General features: G+C 41.8%; 1 long non-coding RNA gene across 1 annotated transcript in view; it reads right to left on the bottom strand.

Moving 5' to 3' along the window:
* Gm26680 overlaps positions 1-18,385 on the bottom strand; it is a 151,225-nt gene that overhangs the window by 536 nt on the left and 132,304 nt on the right. The window lies entirely within an intron of this gene.

Here is an 18,385-nt window from a genome sequence, read left to right as displayed (position 1 = left end):
AATTGCTTATGTCTGTTAGAGGCCATGTTCAGAAAGTGGAAAAGAAGTCCACTTTGACCCAGTGCTTCCAGAACAAGGAGGAGTTATCCACAGAGTTTAGGGCGTTCAGGGTTGTAGTGGTCCTCAGAGCAGCCCTGAAGGAGAAGCTATCCTGATGTCCATCTGCTGAAGGATGAAAAGGCCCTATGTGGTGCAGCCCTTCCATGAACTCAGTGTGTGATAATCCATGCAAGCTTTTGTCCTTCAAATTGTCAGCCTTATCCTACTCAAAATAGCTCTGACACAGTCACATTCTAGGGAGAAAAATATTCCTTTGCATCCTGGTTATAGACAGTTCCTATTACTCTGGGCTCATACCTTTGGACACCAAGTCAGTCAGGTGATGGAAAAGGGAGATCCTATTGGAAGAAACTGTTTACTTTGGGACAAGTCTGAAACAATGAGCAACAACAAGAGACTGGTCCATCACCAACATGTGACCCTAGGCTAGGAAACAAACCTATTCTACACAGCCTTGGGAACTTGCTGAGCCAGATTGGATAATAGGACAAGAACCCTGAATCCCAGACTGGTATATGAGTGGAAAGCATATCACTGATTGAGCTGCCTATATGCTATGCCCACTAAGTACCTTTCCCATTCAAGATTTGTTTTTATGCTTCCAAAGTGTCCTGGGAGATTTTTATATTAGTATTAACCGGGAAACTAAACAGGTCACTGCAGTACAATATGCTTGTATTGCATAAATACAAATATTATGTGCGTTTGAGGGTCTAACCTACAATAGTCACAGGGGTGTTTTTCTGTTTCTTCATGACCATCACTTTTAAGGTTCAGTGCAAGGCCTTTTGAATATTTTTATTTAGCAAAGTTTTGCAGATACTGCGACCTATGAAGTACCCATGGGTTTTGTGTTGTATGGTGTCTCTGGTTATTTGCAGATAGAGGGATTGACAAGAGGAACCCTGTGAGGTTCCTGCACTGGAACAATAATCATAGCCTTCACTTCAGTTCAGGGCACGATTGCACCCCATAAGGAATCCACATGGTTTCTAGGTTGCTTACATCTCTCTTGAACTCATATTCAGACATTGCTACAATGTTATTGCTAAGTAAAATATACCTGCACAACTGGGGAAATGTGGTGTTTTTTAGAACTCCAGTATAATGTGTAGCTGACAGTTCCGATTCTAGCAGTCTTTAAAAGGTGAGAAACATTTCCAAGCTCAGGTGTTCTATGACACTTGGAATGCACGGTATGATCTCAGCTGAAAGGTATGTTGGTTTCACCAGCTGAATAAAGCTCTTCTGGGAAGGACAGCTGAATTGACAAATGCTTACCAGGCCTTTTCTTTTCTAGCTTCCCTAAGTGTGAAACAGTCCAACAGAAACTGGAACATGGCACAGACCATGACATGATCTCCCTCAAAGAGAAGTGCTGGAGGAAGAGGACTGCGTGTGCACAGGAAATACACCACTGTTGCCTCTCATCCCTAATAACCATGGCTGTAATGGGCTGTATGCTCCTCCTTTATTTTGGTTTCTTGGGTATGAACAGGACTTAATTTCATCTAGTCTCTGGCCCAGGAAGAGTGCTCATTTAAAGGGACTCAGAGAAATGCTGAGACCCATCAAGAGCTGCTGGGTATCCAGGAAGATTCTGAGAGTTTAAATTTATCTTTTCCTGATGGGTCATCATCAATAATTACATGGAGATCAGTCAACAAAATTGTAAAAACTTGGATCCAAGTCTACAACATGTGTTCTGCTTTGACTTGGGAGGCCATATCCTTCAGACCCACACTCCAAAAGGAGAGTGTTGCTTAAATTTCTCCTGCAAAGTTTGTTACCTCCAGGAACTGCTTTTCTACTAAGTTGCCAAGGACAGCCACAGGCTGTAAGTCTGTGCTACAAAATGAGCAGACTAAGAATTTTGCTTTGCACCATTTTTGTGGTTTGATTTTGGTTTGAATTTTGATTAGTTTAGTTACTTGGTTTTTCTTGTTTTCATTTGAAGTTTTGTTATTTATTGGTTGTTTATTTGTTCTTGTAATTAATTTGATGTTTTGGTAAGGCTAAACAGAGTACATACTGACTGTCAGCTTTCAGTTACAATTGAGTACATTGTATTTATTCTTAGGACAAACACAATGATCTCCAACTCTTTACTCTTAAGATCCCTGTTATTTCAGTTGTGATCATGAAATCCCACAGATATCAGACCCAGATGGATCTCTGCATTCTTCATGGGACTTGGGCTCCATAGTTTCTTCACAGCCAAACTGAACTACAACGTCCATCATACATTCAGTGTGGAGAGTGTGTCCAACTCTCTGGATAGGAACTTAATGTTAAAAAACTTACCCATGCTGCATCCTTGTTGTCAAATATTTATCTACTGTGAAAATCCTGTGGATGATGGTGTTGAACGCATTAATGGCAAATACATCAGTATTTCTGTAATAGCTCTCATTAAATCAAAGCATAGTCTAAGGGAATAAAAAGTTCTCAGACAACACAGCAGTGTATGCTTCTGCTTTCTTTCAAATATACAATCACTGGTAATTGCAAGTAGAGATAATAAATTCCAAAATCTTTTTGGGGACAGGTTTCTCTGCGGGTCCTTCAAAGTTTATTTTATTACTTTATGATTCACCTGTGTCTGCCAAAAGACATCATTCAAAAACGATGAAGATTGTAATTAGGTATCATCCTATAAAGTCCTAACAAATGCCTTTATATTTGATATTTTCCTTACATACATTTCAAATGTTAAACTCTTTCCTTGTTTCCCCTCTGAAGATCCGCTTTTTCCTACCCCCCAACCCCTGCTTCCCAATCTACGCACTCCCTCTTCCTGGCCCTGGCATTCCCCTCTAATGTGGCATAGAACCTTCACAGGACCAAGGATCTCCTCCCAGTGATGACCAACCAGGCCTTCCTCTAAGACATATTTAGCTAGATCCATGAGTTTTACCATGTGTTTTCTTTGGTTGGTGGGTTAGTCCCAGGGATCTCTGGAGGTACTGGTTAGTTCATATTGTTGTTCCTTCTATGGGGCTGCAAACCCTTCAGCTCCATATGTCCTTTCTCTAGCTCCTTCACTGGGGACCCTGTGCTCTGACCAATAGATGGCTGTGAGCATCTACCTCTGTATTGGTCAGGCACTGGCAGAGCCTCTCAGTAGACAGTTATATCAGGCTTCTGTCAGCAATTTCTTGTTGGCCTCTGTAGTAGTGTCTGGTTTTTATGGTTGTTTATGCAATGGATCCCCAGGTGAAGCAGTCTCTGGATGGTCATTCTTTCAGTCTCTGCTTCACATTCTGTTCCTGTCACTCCTTCCATGGGTATTTTGTTCCCCATTCTAAGAAGGATCAAAGTATCCTCACTTTGGTCTTCATTTTTCTTGATTTTTATATGCTTTGCGATTCATATCTTGGGTATTCTGAGATTCTGGGCTAATATCCCCTCATCAGCAAGTACATATCATATGTGTTCTTTTGTGGTTGGATTACCTTACTCAGGATGATATCCTACACATCCATCCATTTGTGTAAGAACTTCATGAAATCATTCTTTTAATAGCTGAGTAGCTCTTCATTGTTTAAATGTATTATAATTTCTGTATCCATTCCTCTTTTGACTGACATCTTGGTTCTTTCCAGCTACTGGCTATCATAATTAAGGCTGCTATAAACATAATGGAGGAGGTGCAGATTCAAGGAATTTATATACTACATAGCCTATAAATCAATGTTGTTACTTGACTTGCAAGGGACACAGCAAGTCAGACTCATCTTTCATTTGGGGACAATAAAAATTGAGAGTAACTTTCAGGATTTGTCAAGGGTAAGACAAGCTCAAGTAGAGGACGAAAAGGGGAAGGTGGCTGTTATCAGTCTGCAATCAGAGGACCCCCTAGAAAGGTTGTTATTAGTTAAGTGCTATATGCCTCTACAAATCCTAGTGTAAGGGGTCACATTAACCCTGCAATTGAAAACATTACCAAACCAGGAATGTGCTATGCTGAGCACTCACAGAGACTTATGAGGAGCTGTCTTAGGCTCCTTTTACAGCAGGTAAAAATGACAAAGAGACCAAATATCCTAACTCCACAAGATGATAAAGCTGACAACTGTTGATTGCACTGAGTATCAAGGAGTTTAGTTTTTTGTGCATCTACAGGTTGTCATGCAGCATTTGCATCAGGGACAATACATAAGGAGGTGGTTGCTCAGTGGCATGACAAACAGCCAAGAAGAGCGATAACCTCTACCCCTCTGCTCTGGATGCTGAGACTAAAAAGTTTTAGTTTGTCACCATCTGTCCCAGGACTGCTGGCATCATTTCTTGCATACATTTACTCTAGCACTTGTCTAACTTAGGTACAAACCCACAGCCCACAGAGGAGGCTCCACTATTAGCCACTCACTCTATCAAGACCAGGATCTTAGAATCCCAGGATCCCAGAATCCCAGGATTTAGTCACACAAGAATCTTAGATTCTCACAGGCAACTTGTCTCCCAGGAACTGCGACACACCCAGAATCTCAGGGTCACAGGATCCCGGAATTTTACACCTGTATCCTTATAGCTTTAATGATCAAGGACAAGGATGCAGCTGGGACTGAGGGTGTGAAGAAGATGCAGGACATGTTCAACGCTGAGATCCTGTTGTCTAGACATTCTTAAGCTCTGCAGATGTGGGCTCACAGATGCATCTTTGCACTCAAATGACATATACTGATTTTAAAATTAGAATTACCTTTAATCTTGCTTTTTCCTTAGAGAAGTGAGGTAGGATTTCTTCCTTGGGGAAACAATTTTTCCATGCTTTCTTAAGCACTTCACTTTTACTTTGAAATCTTTTGAAATGACTTCCTGAAGATGCACAAACTGTGATTCCCTAGGCTCATGGTGAATCTCCTTCAAAGTCATGTCAGCAGACTGATCTAAGAGTAGGGACCAGATGTCAAAATTCTGTTTCGGTTTTTACTTTAAACATTTGCTGAATATGTGCTCGCGGATTTTTTTTTTTTGCAGAGGTCTTGTTTTCAAAATAACTCTGTCTTTACATATTACAATGTATGGATGAAGAAAAAGGGGCAACTACTTACTAATGCTCAGGTAAATATCTTCATATGTGTTCCTGTACTCACACAATCACTAGCAATTGTTAATCAGTCAAAATCATTTATTTTAGTAGAGTAGAATATAACCATGAACCAATATTTTAGTATTAACTACTGTGTTGATTACAATATACATGAATGATAGGACTGTACAGAGCATGGGCTTAATTTTCAGGGCCCAGGGCAAATAGCTGGAAGAGTTCAAACTAAAATTAATAGAAACAGCTGGAATACTAACAAATCCCAAAGATCCAATATTCTCCTCAAGTCTAAGTGTTTGTGCTCACCTTTACCAGAACTCTGGAGACCTCTGTTCATCTAGGTCTCAGGTCTCACCCAAAATACAGACCTGAACCAGCTGTGGCCAAGTTTTCCTGTGTTATTGGCTGACCTCTGCCTCAGGTTTCAGAGACCCTTTAGGGGCAGCCTTGGCCTTCAGGTGGCAGCCATTCCAGGTCCTCTGTCAGCTAATGGAGTCTTCCACAGATGCCTGTCATCTCAAAAATAGAAGCTGAGGTATTCCAAAAATTGTGATGCCACTCTACAGTCATGATGAGTTGGTTATGTGAGAACATACAAGTTAACTAATGTCTGTATGAGTGTTTTCCTTATTTGAAAGTGAGTAATGATATCATCTGAGGAGTGGTTGCTAAGAATAAAATCACTGATTAACATGAATGATAGGACTGTACAGAGCATGGGCTTAATTTTCTGCTTCCAGTGCAAAGAGCTGGGAGAGTTCAATATAAAACCAATAGAAACATCAGGAAAACTAACTACAACAACGTTTTAAAAACCTTCTGAGTGCTAGGATTACAAGCATGTACTAACTCTGCCTTATAATAAACAAACAAACAAACAAACATCCCTATTCCAGTTCTAGCAGTTGCCTCAGAGAGAGCTGTGTGACACTGCATGCTGCTTCCTTTCCCCAGATAGCTCAGGTCTTCAGTTCTCTACCAGGTCTGCTGGACCTAAGATACTGTAGTTGAACTTCTTGGTGCCATTCATTTGTATGATTCTGCAACAATCCTTTTCTTGGTAAAATTGAGCCTGTATAGAGTAAGTCCCTTGTTGGTGGACCCAGGACCCTTTAGGCAAGCAAACACAGGGGGGAATGTGGAGATAAGGTGTGGAGCAGAGAATGAAGCTAAAGCCATCCTGAGCCTTCTCCACTTGGAGATCCATCCCACACACAGACACCAAGGCCAGACTCTAGGGAAGATGCCAATAAGTGCTTTCTGACAGGAGCCTGCTACACTTGTCTCCTCAGAGGCTCCACCTGAGAGTGACAAATACCAAGGCACATTTTTGCAGCCCCTCTTTGGAATGAGCATAGAGTCCCCAGTGGAAGAGTTGGAGAAAGGACTGAATGAGCTATAGGGGGTTGCAACCATAGGAAGAACAACAATATCAACCAACCATATCCCCTAGAACTCCCAGGGACTAAACCACCAATCACACATGGAGTGGCCCATGGCTCTAGGCATATGTGTGCCAGATGACAGCCTTGTTGGACATCAATGGGAGGAAAGGCCCTTGGTCCTTTAAAAGCTCCATGCCCCAGTGTATAGGAATGCTAGGCTAGCAAGAGAGCACTGTGTGGTGGAGCACCCTCATAGAAGCAGTTCGAAGGGGCAGGAGGTAAGTGGGTTTTAGGCAGAAAACCGGAAAAATAGCTAGCATTTGAAATGTAAGATTAAAGTGTTTTAAAATAGAAAAAGAAATGATTTGAAGACCGAGAAATTAAACTAGACCGATGGACACTTGATCTCCTACAAAGTCAAAAATATACAATTCAAAAAGAAACATTGCAATAAATGATGCTGGTCTAACTGGGAGTAAGTATGCAGAAAAATGAAAGTAGATGCATATTTGTCACCTGGCACAATACTCAAGGCCAGGTGGATTAAAGATCTCAACATAATACCAGATTCACTGAATCTAACTGAAGACAAAGCAGGAAAGAGCCTCAAACTCATGGGAATGGGGATAAATGTCATAAACAGAAGTCCAATAGCTCAGACTCTAACATCAAAATTTATAAATGGGCCACAGAAAGTGAAAAACTTCTATAAGACAAAGGGCATAGCCAATAGGACAAATTGGCAAACTACACATTAGGAAAAAAACGTTCACCAACAATGTCAAGGTCTGCCTGATCCACAGTCAGGACTATGAAGCTCAACCCTATCTCAGAAAAGCAAAGCTAAACAAAAATAAAAATAAATGTTTGTCAAGAAAGCACTAGGTAGAAAAGTACTCTCATCTGTCTGAAATGCCCAAACGTGGTGGTGTGTGCTGTAGATTCAGCTACTCAGGAAACTGAGGCAGGAGGATGGTTTGAGGTCAGGGGTTAGGTGGGAAGAACATAACAGACCCTGTCTCCTTATAAAAATAACCCAAATAACCCAAAAAACACCCATATCTGTAAAACAAAAAGCCCCAGAGTGAGAAATAAGTGCATACGTATGTGTGTGTGTGTGTGTGTGTGTGTGTGTGTGAGAGAGAGAGAGAGAGAGAGAGAGAGTGAGAGAGAGAGAGAGAGAGACAGAGACAGACAGACAGACAGACAGACAGACAGACAGAGACAGATAGAGAGACAGAGACAGAGAGGTGGTGCTAGCCCAGGGGAGCTTAGAAATAGTGACCATCTTTATTTCAGCTTCTAGAATGGTAGTTTTACCCGCACGGCCATCACATTCTTTTGAGAACATTTTCCGTACCACACATCACCATTTTTAAAATCTTTTTTAAACAGGAGGATCTTATAATGCTTCAGTAAGCATGGAATTTCTGCAGCTTCGTAATTTTAATGTTTCGCATATCACGTGTTTATAATGCACTCAATGCCCCAGCTTTGTCAAGCACTATGTCAGTGGTTCTTTCTCAACCTGTGGGTCACAACCCCTGCATATCAGATATTTACATTAAGACTCATAACGGTAGCAAAATTACAGTTAGGAAGTAGCAATGGAAATAATTTTATGGTTCAGGCCAAGAGGAACTGTATTAAAGAGTCACAATTATGAAGGATGAGAACCACTGCTCTGGCCAATCATATCTGACTCTGTCTGTTCCCAGAGCAAGGCAGGTGCTTTGTAAATGTGTGCCTGTGTCATTCTGCCCACTTTCTCCATTTCTCTCCCGGGTTTAATTCTGTGTACTGTTCTTTTTGTTTGTTTGTTTGTTCTATGCACTCTGTGTCAGGCTTTGTTTTGGTAAAGTATGGACAGGCAACTGTGATCTAAGAAGACTATGTGGATCAGGCAATACGTTCAGTAAGGGCACACCATGTGATCTCCCGGACATTCTCACAGCAGTGCTGAGGGATGAAGTAGATGTTCTCTTCACATCCACCCTAACAACCCCAGAGGGTACCATGATGACACTCTCCTGTAAGGCCCACAGAAAAACTCAGATTTCAACTGAGTGACAGCTGCCACTCAGGGGATCCAAGTGAGACACTATTAGTTCTGGGTAACATAGGCACAAAGGTGCAAGTAGTTTTTATTCCTTTGGCTTTTTGAGGCAATGTCTCTCAAAGGCCTTGAACCCCTGATCCTTCCCACCCTTTCAAATGATTTCTAAAGACTGAATAATTATCAGGAATTTTGAATTACCTTTTCTTTAAACTGGGTTCTCTTGCAGACTTGGGCTATGTTGTGTTTTATTTTGTTTTTCGTTTTCGCTTCCACAGAGTTGAAATGTTTTGGGTTGAACAGTATGTTAGAATGCAAGGGAAGTCTGTCATTTCTTGGTGGCTTTAAAGATGGGAGGGAAATGATGAGACCCTTGTATAACAATGCTTGAAAACATATTTAGATGGTTTCACAATGAATACATTATTGTGAGAACAGTGTTGATACCATGAGCCCTTGAATAATTCTTTTGTTATTACAGTGTTTGTGGGTTTCCCCTTTCCCTTCTCTCCTCCATATACCTCCATATCTCCCTCCATCCATCCCTCCACCGCTCTCTCACTCCCTCTTTCCCTTCCTCCCTCTCTTCCTCCCTCTATCCCTCCATCCCTCCTTCCTTTCTTCCCTTTCTTACTTCTATGAGGTTATATAAAGGAGGAAGAGAGCAAGGAGAAAGAGTGGAGTTTGCAAAAAAGCGGTGATGTCACACCGTACATTTTCACTTGCATTTATAAACTAGTATGTACATTATTCATGATGGTCTCTAGTAATATTTTTTATATTTTATAATGTTCACAATTGTATTACAAACATTCTTAAAAAGGAGATACTAGTAGTATGAATGCCTATGAAGTTGACCGTGCTACCACATGCAAGTCATTAAAGAAACTACTATGTATTTATGAACACTCAACATCAAAACTTTAAAAATCTAAGTATATAGTAGCCTCCAAAAAACCTCCAGCTTGCAGATGGTGGTGGAGTAACCATTAATGCATCACCAAGGAGGCACGAAAAGGGGGATCTGTGTGAGTGTAAGCCTAGCTTGATGACAGAGAAACTGTTTCAAACCAACAAAGGAACACATAAACAAACCCTGAGGGTATGGGGGAGCTACAGACTGTATTAAAAACTTCTTTCTCTACCACAGTACTAGGGATTGAACTCAGGACCTTGTGAATATTAAGTTAGCACTGCAAACACCCACTACTGAGCTACATCCTGATAACATACAAAAAAAAACATTCATTGCTGTATACAATGTATCTTAGTTGTAGTCATTCCTTGGTTACTCCCTCTATCCTTACCACCACCACCTCCTGCCCCCAACCTGTCTCCCATACACTTAGATCAACACCCTTCCCTCAACAAGTCTCCTGTATCCTTCCCAACTTCATGTTGTTTTATAAAATCACCCACTAAGTCCCACTGGTGCTGCCTGTATTCATGCATGCCTGCTGGGTCATACAAAGGGGTGTGGGAAACCTGTCAATGGCTACCTTTCTCAAAGAAAAGTGGCTCTCTGTCCTTTAGCAGTTATCAGTTGCCATTAGCAACTCAGCAAGGGAAGGGGTTGGGGTATTGAGAATCCCTCCCCCTCCACAATGGAAAGTTTAACACTCTGGATCTTGTGAAGGGCTTGCACAGGTAAACACAGCTGCTGTGAATGTGTGTGTGTAACAGCCATGGTGTGTTCAGAGGCCAGCCTCTCACAGTATTCCTCTCCATTCATCAGGTTTTTACACTCACTCTTTCCATAGCTTCTTCAATACTGTTTCCTGAGCCTTGAAGTAGGTAGGGATCCTGTACAAAACAAAAAACTGTATGATATTTATACAGAAGCCAGTGTTAAGCTATACTTAAGTTTCACATTTGTAATGAAATAAGTAACTGGGCCTCCACAAGTTCCATAGGAATCACAGACTAACTATTTGGTTTTCCTCTGCCTGAATTTCCTCTTCCTCCTCCTGCTCCCCCTCTGCCCTCTTCTTTTTCTCCTCCTCCTTCCTCTTCTTCTTCTCCTCCTCCACTTTCTTCTTTTTCTCCCTGTCCCCCTTCCCTCCTCCTTCTCCTCTCCTCCCCCTCTCCTCCTCCTCCTTCTTCTTCTACCTCCTCCTTCCCCTCTTCCTCCTCTTCTTCATCTTTTCATTCTTTGTTGAGCCTCCAGGGCCCTTCTATCTTGCATCACCTCTGCCCTCTCAAGGCATGCAATATCCTGTAGCTCATACTTCCTTTAGTTCAGCTGCCTTCTCTTCACATGGTGGTCTATCTTGGGCTGTCTGCTCAGACCACATCTCACCCAATTTCCTTGCTACATTCCCAGTGGACAAGCCCCGTGATTCACTCTTGATCTTTGGACAATATTCTGAATGAAGCAGAAAGAAAGCAAGTGGTAGTCTTTTGTGAGTATCTGAGTCTTCATTCTTCTTCCGTTCCTTTCTTATTGCCTTAAGAGGAACATAATTCTTCATCAGCTATCATAGCCTCAGAGCAAGCCTTGTCACTTGGAGCTGTATCTTCAGGTTTCACCTTTTCCTTTGTAGGCATGAAGGTCCTCTCCAAGAACTCAGCAAAGCTGGACTGGAACCCAGGCATTTCTTTCTGTTCTCCTGGAAGTCTGAAGGAAGACAGCTCCTGGGCCTTTTCTTCCTCAAGCCAACCAAGTCTCCTTTACCCAAGGTGACCCATGGCGTGCGGGGAGAAGGGTGTCTCTACCTGAGTGGGCTTTTTCCTGAATCCAAACCAGATACTTCCTTCTCCATACTATTGTCAGCTAGCTTCACTTTTCATTCTATTTTAAGCTTTAATTTTTTTTCTCTCCTTGCGGAGCAACAATTATGGTAATAAAACAAGATACCAACTCTTATCTCAGGTTAGTAATAAAGTTGTTGCTTACTATCTAGAAATGTACCTGCCTTTTCTTTTTTTCTTTCCTTTTCTCTTTTCTTTTCCTTTCTTTTTTCCTTTCCTTTCCTTTCCTTTCCTTTCCTTTCCTTTCCTTTCCTTTCCTTTCCTTTCCTTTCCTTTTTGTTTCTTTCCTTTCTGTAAAATGTGGCATTTTACAGGTTGGGATGTAGCACCGTTGGTGGAGTGTTTACTTAGCTAGTATATACAAAGCCCTTGTTTCAATCCCTAGCACTGTATAAGGTAGGTATGGTGACTCATGTCTGTAATCTCAAAACTCTACAGGTAGACATGTGGGAAGCAGAAATTCATCCTCAGCGTTCAGTGAGGTTCAAGTTGGCCTGAACAAGAGAAACAAGGGGGGGGGGAGCTGATGTCTTTTCTCTCTCTCTCTCTCTCTCTCTCTCTCTCTCTCTCTCTCTCTCTTTCTCTCCTTCTCCCTCCATCTCTCCCTCTCCCTCTCCCTCTCCCTCTCCCTCTCTCTCTCTTTCTCTCTCTCTCTCTCTCTCTCTCTCTCTCTCTCTCTCTCTCTCTCTCTTTCTCTCTTTTTGTCCAAATTCTTCTGGTAGAGAGAAGGAAAGAGATGAACATGTATTGAGTTCCCTGGTATCTACCAAATTTGTATATTACTTGTTGATTAATATTATAACAAACATTAAATTGTATTCAGAACCATATTTTGATTACTGTCTTTGTGTGCTTTGGATCTCATGACAGTGATAGTTACCTGAGGTGCTTAACTACCATTTCTGTGACAGTAAACTATTCAAGTTTACCCTCTCCCTCTACAGCCCAAGGCTGTGTAGTTTGTATGGTACATTTGTTGTTGGCTTGTTGTTATTGATGTTGTTTGTGTTGCTGAGTCTAGAGTCTGGGGCCTTGTACATGTTGGGCAGGCAAATGCTCCACTACTGTGCCTCCAGCCACTTTGCTGGAGGTTTTTGTAGCTGTAGAGTGTACTGAAGAAGTTTTTCATATTTTATATTTGAAAAAGATACCACGGCATGATACACAGCCACAACCAATGCACCAAGATAAATAACCAACCCAACAGGGTGACATTATGATGCAGTAGTTGTAAGACTCAATTTAAAAGATATATCACCTCATTCTTGGGTTTGCCTATGTTCTCATCTGTGAGATTAAAAATCTTTTGAAACATTGAATGAAGCCTCTCATCTATCATCTACTGCCATTAAATATCACATTGTCACAGCTGAAGAAATGGACCAGCCGACATCCGGAGTAGTCCTCCAGTCATTCTAGAAAGAGTTCCTGACTAAGGACAAATTGTTTCTACTGGTTTCTTTCCTGGGGTTTGATTTTGCATTGTGTGTTCACTTTTAAAGCTGCTTGCTGATCTCTTCCTGGACCAGAGATGGAGGAAGCACTCCACTCTATTTATTTTTTCACCACAGGATTAATTCAGGTCAATCTTAGCTCTCACGTTTGTTCTTGTAGTGGTTTTGAAGGTTTCAAAGGAAATATTGCTGCGTGGAGAGCTATGAAGCTGCTGATGTTTGCAAGTGAGTTAGAGTGACTTCTACAAGCAGATCAGATTGGGGCCGAGGTCTTCTGGCTGTTACGGGAACACCACTTTGTCCACTGTTTCAAAGAATGTTCTGTTGAGAGCATTTGCTAAGGGGGTTCTGATGATGGCAACTTGCTGATGTCAGGGAACTCCAGGGACATGAACTCACTGAATCACTGCTTTCATTGGAAAAGTAACTTTTGGCCATAACAATTCTCTGCTGGCTAACTTAATGTCAACTTGGCACCAGCTGAAGTTATCTGAGAGGAGGGAACCTCAATGGAGAAAATGCCAACACAAAATCAGGCTGTTGGTACACCTATAGGACATTTTCTTAATTAGATTGATGGATGTGGGCCCAGCCCATTGTGGGTGGGGCTGTCACTTGCCTGGTGGTCCTAGGTTCTATAAGAAATTAGGTTGAGCAAGCCATAAGGAGCAAGCCAGTAAGCAGCATTCCTCAGTGGCCTCTGCATCAGCTCCTGTCTCCAGATGTCTATACTGTTTGAGTTCCTGTCCAGATTCCTTCCATGATGAGCTGTGATGTGGAAGTATAAGTCAAATAAACTTTCCTTCCAAAGTTACTTAGGTTATGATATTGCAGCAATAGAAGCTCTATATAACAAATTTCAATTAAAAAATTCATTTAACATATCCAACTATTAAATCTATTAGGATGTATGTTGGCACATGATAGCAAGTAGGACTCTAAATGTTAATTTCTATGATAAGGGTTTGTTATCCCTTATCACCAAGGAAGTGCAAATCAACCACAGTGACATTCTGCCTCATACCCCATACCTGTGAGCACAGATATCAAAAACAGAGCAGAGAGATCAGGCCCTGCTGACAGCATACAGTAAAGGCATCATTCTGTGTCTCTGCCTTCCCCCTGGGGGTTAGGAATGCCACCAATGTGCCACTTGGGGAAGGCAAAACTCAGGGATATTAGGCTGTGTTTCTTCCTAGCCCCTGGGGTGCTGAGCCACATTGCTCAGGGAAGGCTGAAACACAGTCACAGATAGGGAGCACAGCCTGTGTTTCTCTGGCTGAAAACAGCAGGGTTGGGGGGAGGGGGAGTCTTGTGCACCCAAAAGCTCCTGGGAACCATGATGAGTTGAAAATGTTGGTCCCAATCCTCCTGTGTATGCAGACACCACTGGGAACCTCAAGTAGTTGGGAACAGGAGCCAGTAGCCCTAGTTGAACCCAGTGTGGGGAATTAAGCTTAGCTCAAGGTGAGTGCCAGGACTATGGAGGGGCTTGAAGAGGGGTCCTCTACAGGAGACTTAACCACAGCTCTGTGTGTCTAAGCCTTACCCCCTGCCATCCCCATCCCACCACAGCCCACTGTCCCTCACGCCCTTCAGGTCCTTGATGAAGAAGACAATCCTTGCTTGTCTAAACTGTTTTATCCAGGGCAGATGAAAATGCACATGTCTTACTCTGGGTGAACCAGAGATTGAATATCTTTCACAGAATTGGAGGGAAGCTCATTGGCTAATCACTTAGAGCCTAGTTAGATACCTCATCACAATAGAAAACTCTATGCAATATCACTGGTTGTCATGGTCCTCTGGTGACACAGTCAACTGCCTCACAAAGGATAGCTATGTGCACTCCAGGCAAGAATGTAAATTGGTGGAGCCACAGGCAAAACAACATGGAAGTTCCTCAAAAGAAATATAAAAATGAGGTAGCTTCCTCATGAGGTGTTTGAGATAATTGTCTCATATTGGCCTGTAGGCAAGTCTGTGGGGAATTTTCTTGATTAAGGATTGATGTGGTAGGGATAAGCCCACTGCAAGAAGTGGGTTGCCTTGGCAGGTGGTCCTGTGGTGTAAGAAAGCAGGCTGAAGAAGCCATGAGGAACAAGCTTGTAAGCAGGGCTCCACCATGGCGTCCTGCACTGACTTCAGTTCATGATGGTCTATAACTGTAAGCTGGGAGAAATTCTTTACTGCCTGTGGTAGTCACTGTTGTATTGCTGTGATGAAATACTATAAACAAGGTAACATACAATGAAACTTTTATCTGAGGGCTTGCTTAGAGTTTCATAGAGTCCATGGTCATCATGTTTGGAAGTATGGCCCCCAGACAGGCAGGCCTAGTGCTAGAGCAACAGCTAAGAACTTACTAACATCCTGATCTGGAGGGAGAAAGAGATTGACACTGATTCTGACTTGGTCTTTTGAAATGGGCTGAGAAAGAAATTACGGAAACAACACTGTTCACAAGAGTAAAAGCCAATAGAAAATACCTTCGTGTTACTCTAACTAAGGAAGTAAAAGATCTGTATGATATGAACTTCAAGTCTCTGAAGAAAGATATTAAAGAAGATCTCAGAAGATGGAAAGGACATCTATGCTCATGGATTGGCAGGATAAATATAGTAAAAATGGCTATCTTGTCAAATGCAATCTACAGATTCAATGCAATCTTCATCAAAATTCCAACTCAATTCTTCAATGAATTAGAAAGGGCAATCTGCAAATTCATCTGGAATTACAAAAAACCTAGGATAGCAAAAACTGTTCTCCAGGATAAAAGAACCTCTGGTGGAAATACATACAAAAGTTGACCAGATTTGGTACAAGCTTGTAATTCCAGCCCCCAGAAGGTTTTTTAAAAAATTGTTGTTGGTAGCCTGACCTAAAGCTGTACTACAGAGCAATTGTGATCCAAAATTGCATGGTCTTGGTATAACGATAGACAAGTAGACCAATGGAATAGAATTGAATACACAGAAATGAACCCACACACCTATGGTCATTTGATCCTTGACAAGGGAGCTAAAACCATCCAGTGGAGAAAAGGCAGCATTTTCAAAAAATGGTGCTGGCACTACTGGCGGGTAACATGTAGAAGAATGGGAATTCATCCATTCCTATCTCCTTGTACTAAGGTCATATCTAAGTGGATCAAGGAATTCCACATAAAACCAGAGACCATGAAAATTATAGAGGAGAAAGTGGGGAAAAGCGTAGAACATATCGGCATAGGTGGAAAGTTCCTGAATAGAACAGGAATGGTTTGTGCTGTAATATTGAGAATTGACAAATGGGACCTCATGAAACTGCAAAGCTTCTGTAATGCAAAAGACACAGTCAATAAGACAAAAAGACCACCAACAGATTGGGAAAGGATCTTTACTTATCCTAAATCAGATAGGGGACTAATAACCAATATGTATAAAGAACACAAGAAGGTGGACTCCAGAAAATACAATAACCCCATAAAAAAGTGTGGCTCAGAGCTAAACCAAAAATTGTCACCTGAGGAATACTGAATGGCAGAGAAGCACTTGAAAAATGTTCAACATCCTTAATCATCAGGGAAATGCAAATCAAAACAACCCTGAGATTCCACTACACACCAGTCAGAATGGCTAAGATCAAAAATTCTGGTGACAGCAGATGCTGGCAAGGATGTGGAGAAAGGAGAACACTCCTCTATTGTTGGTGTGATTGCAAGCTTTTACAACCACTCTGGAAATCAGTCTGGCAGTTCCTCAGAAAATTGGACATAGTACTCCTGGAGGATCCCAGAATACCTCTCCTGGGCATATATCCAGAAGATGTTCCAACTGGTAAGAAGGACACATGCTCTACTATGTTCATAGCAGCCTTATTTATAATCGCCAGAAGCTCGAAAGAATCCAGATGCCCCTCAACAGAGGAATGGATACAGAAAATGTGGTACATTTACACAATGGAGTACTACTCAGCTATTAAAAAGAATGAATTTATGAAATTCCTAGGTAAACAGATGGAACTGGAGGACATCATACTGAGTGAGGTAACCCAATCACAAAAGAATTCACATGATATGTACCCACTAATAAGTGGATATTAGCCCAGAAATTTAGAAAACCCAAGGTATGAGATACAATATGCAAAACACAAGAAACTCAAGAATAACTAAGACCAAAGTGTGGACACTTTGCACCTTTTTATAATTGGGAACAAAACACCCATGGAAGGAGTTACAGAGACAAAATTTGGAGCTGAGAAGAAAGGATGTACCATCTAGAAACTGCCATAGAAGTGGTTGCTCACAGTCAGCTATTGGATGGATCACAGGGCCCCCAATGGAGGAGCTAGAGAAAGTACCCAAGGAGCTAAAGGGATCTGAAACCCTCTAGGTGGAACAACAATATGAACTAACCAGTACCCTCTCCCCCTTCACCCCTCCTCCGGAGATCATGTCTCAATCTGCATATGTATCAGAAGATACCCTAGTTGGCCATCAGTGGAAAGAGAGGCACCTTGTTCTTGCAAACTTTATATGCCTCAGTACAGGGGAACACGAGGGCCAAAAAGTGGGAGTGGGTGAGTAGGGGAGTGGTAGGGGGAGGATATGGAGGACTTTTGGGATAGCATTGGAAATGTAAATGAAGAAAATCACAAATAAAAAAAGGGAAAAAAAAGAGAACTTCAAGTCTCTGAAGAAAGAAATTGCAGAAGATCATAGAAGATGGAAAAGATCACCTGAGCTATCTGGGGAAAGGAAGCAGCATGCAGTGTCACACAGCTCTCTCTGAGGCAACTGCTAGAACTTGAATAGGGATGTTTTTGGTTTGTTTGTTTGTTTGTGTGTTTGTTTATTATAAAATCACACAAAAATTAGCCAGACTTGGTACATGCCTGTGATTCCAGCACTCAGAAGTTTTTTTTTTTTTTAAATTATTGTTGTTTGTATTTCTGTTGTTTCTATTGGTTTTGTTTTGAACTCTCCCAGCTATTTGCACTGGACCCAGAAAATTAAGCCCATGCTCTGTACAGTCCTATCATTCACGTTAATCAGTGATTTTATTCTTAGCAACCACTCCTCAGATGATCTCATTACTCACTTTCAAATAAGGAAAACAGTCATACAGACATTAGTTAACTTGCATGGTCTCATGTAACCAACTCATCATGACTGTTGAGTGGCATCACAATCTTTGGAATACCCTAGCTTCTATTTTTGAAATGACAGGCCTCTGTGGAAGATTCCATTAGCTGGCAGAGGACCTGGAATGGCTGGCGATTGAAGGCCAAGGCTGCCCCTCCAGTGTCTCTGAAGCTTGAGACAGAGATCAGCCAACAACACAGGAACACTTGGCCACAGCTAGTTCAGGACTCTATTTTGGATGAGCCCTCAGACCTGGATGAACACAGGTCTCCAGAGACCTGGTGAAGGTGAGCACAAACACTTAGACTCAACGAGAATGATGGATCTTTGGAATGCAAGTCTTTCTTTTTTATTTATCTTTGCTTTGTGTAGCCTCCCCTCCCTGAGCCTTAATGGTTCAACTGTTTACACCTGGGTGGAGCTTGCAGGCTCAATTGTTCTGCCATGCCCACTGCTGTAAGTGCTGCTTTGCTGTTCAGAGCCATACAAGTGGTCACCCTG

This window comes from Mus musculus, chromosome 14, assembly GCF_000001635.26.
Source record: "Mus musculus strain C57BL/6J chromosome 14, GRCm38.p6 C57BL/6J".
In the NCBI taxonomy this organism is placed as follows: Eukaryota; Metazoa; Chordata; class Mammalia; order Rodentia; family Muridae; genus Mus; species Mus musculus.
The sequence above is the reverse complement of the archived record's forward strand: the minus strand, read 5'-3'. Positions and strand labels throughout refer to the sequence as shown.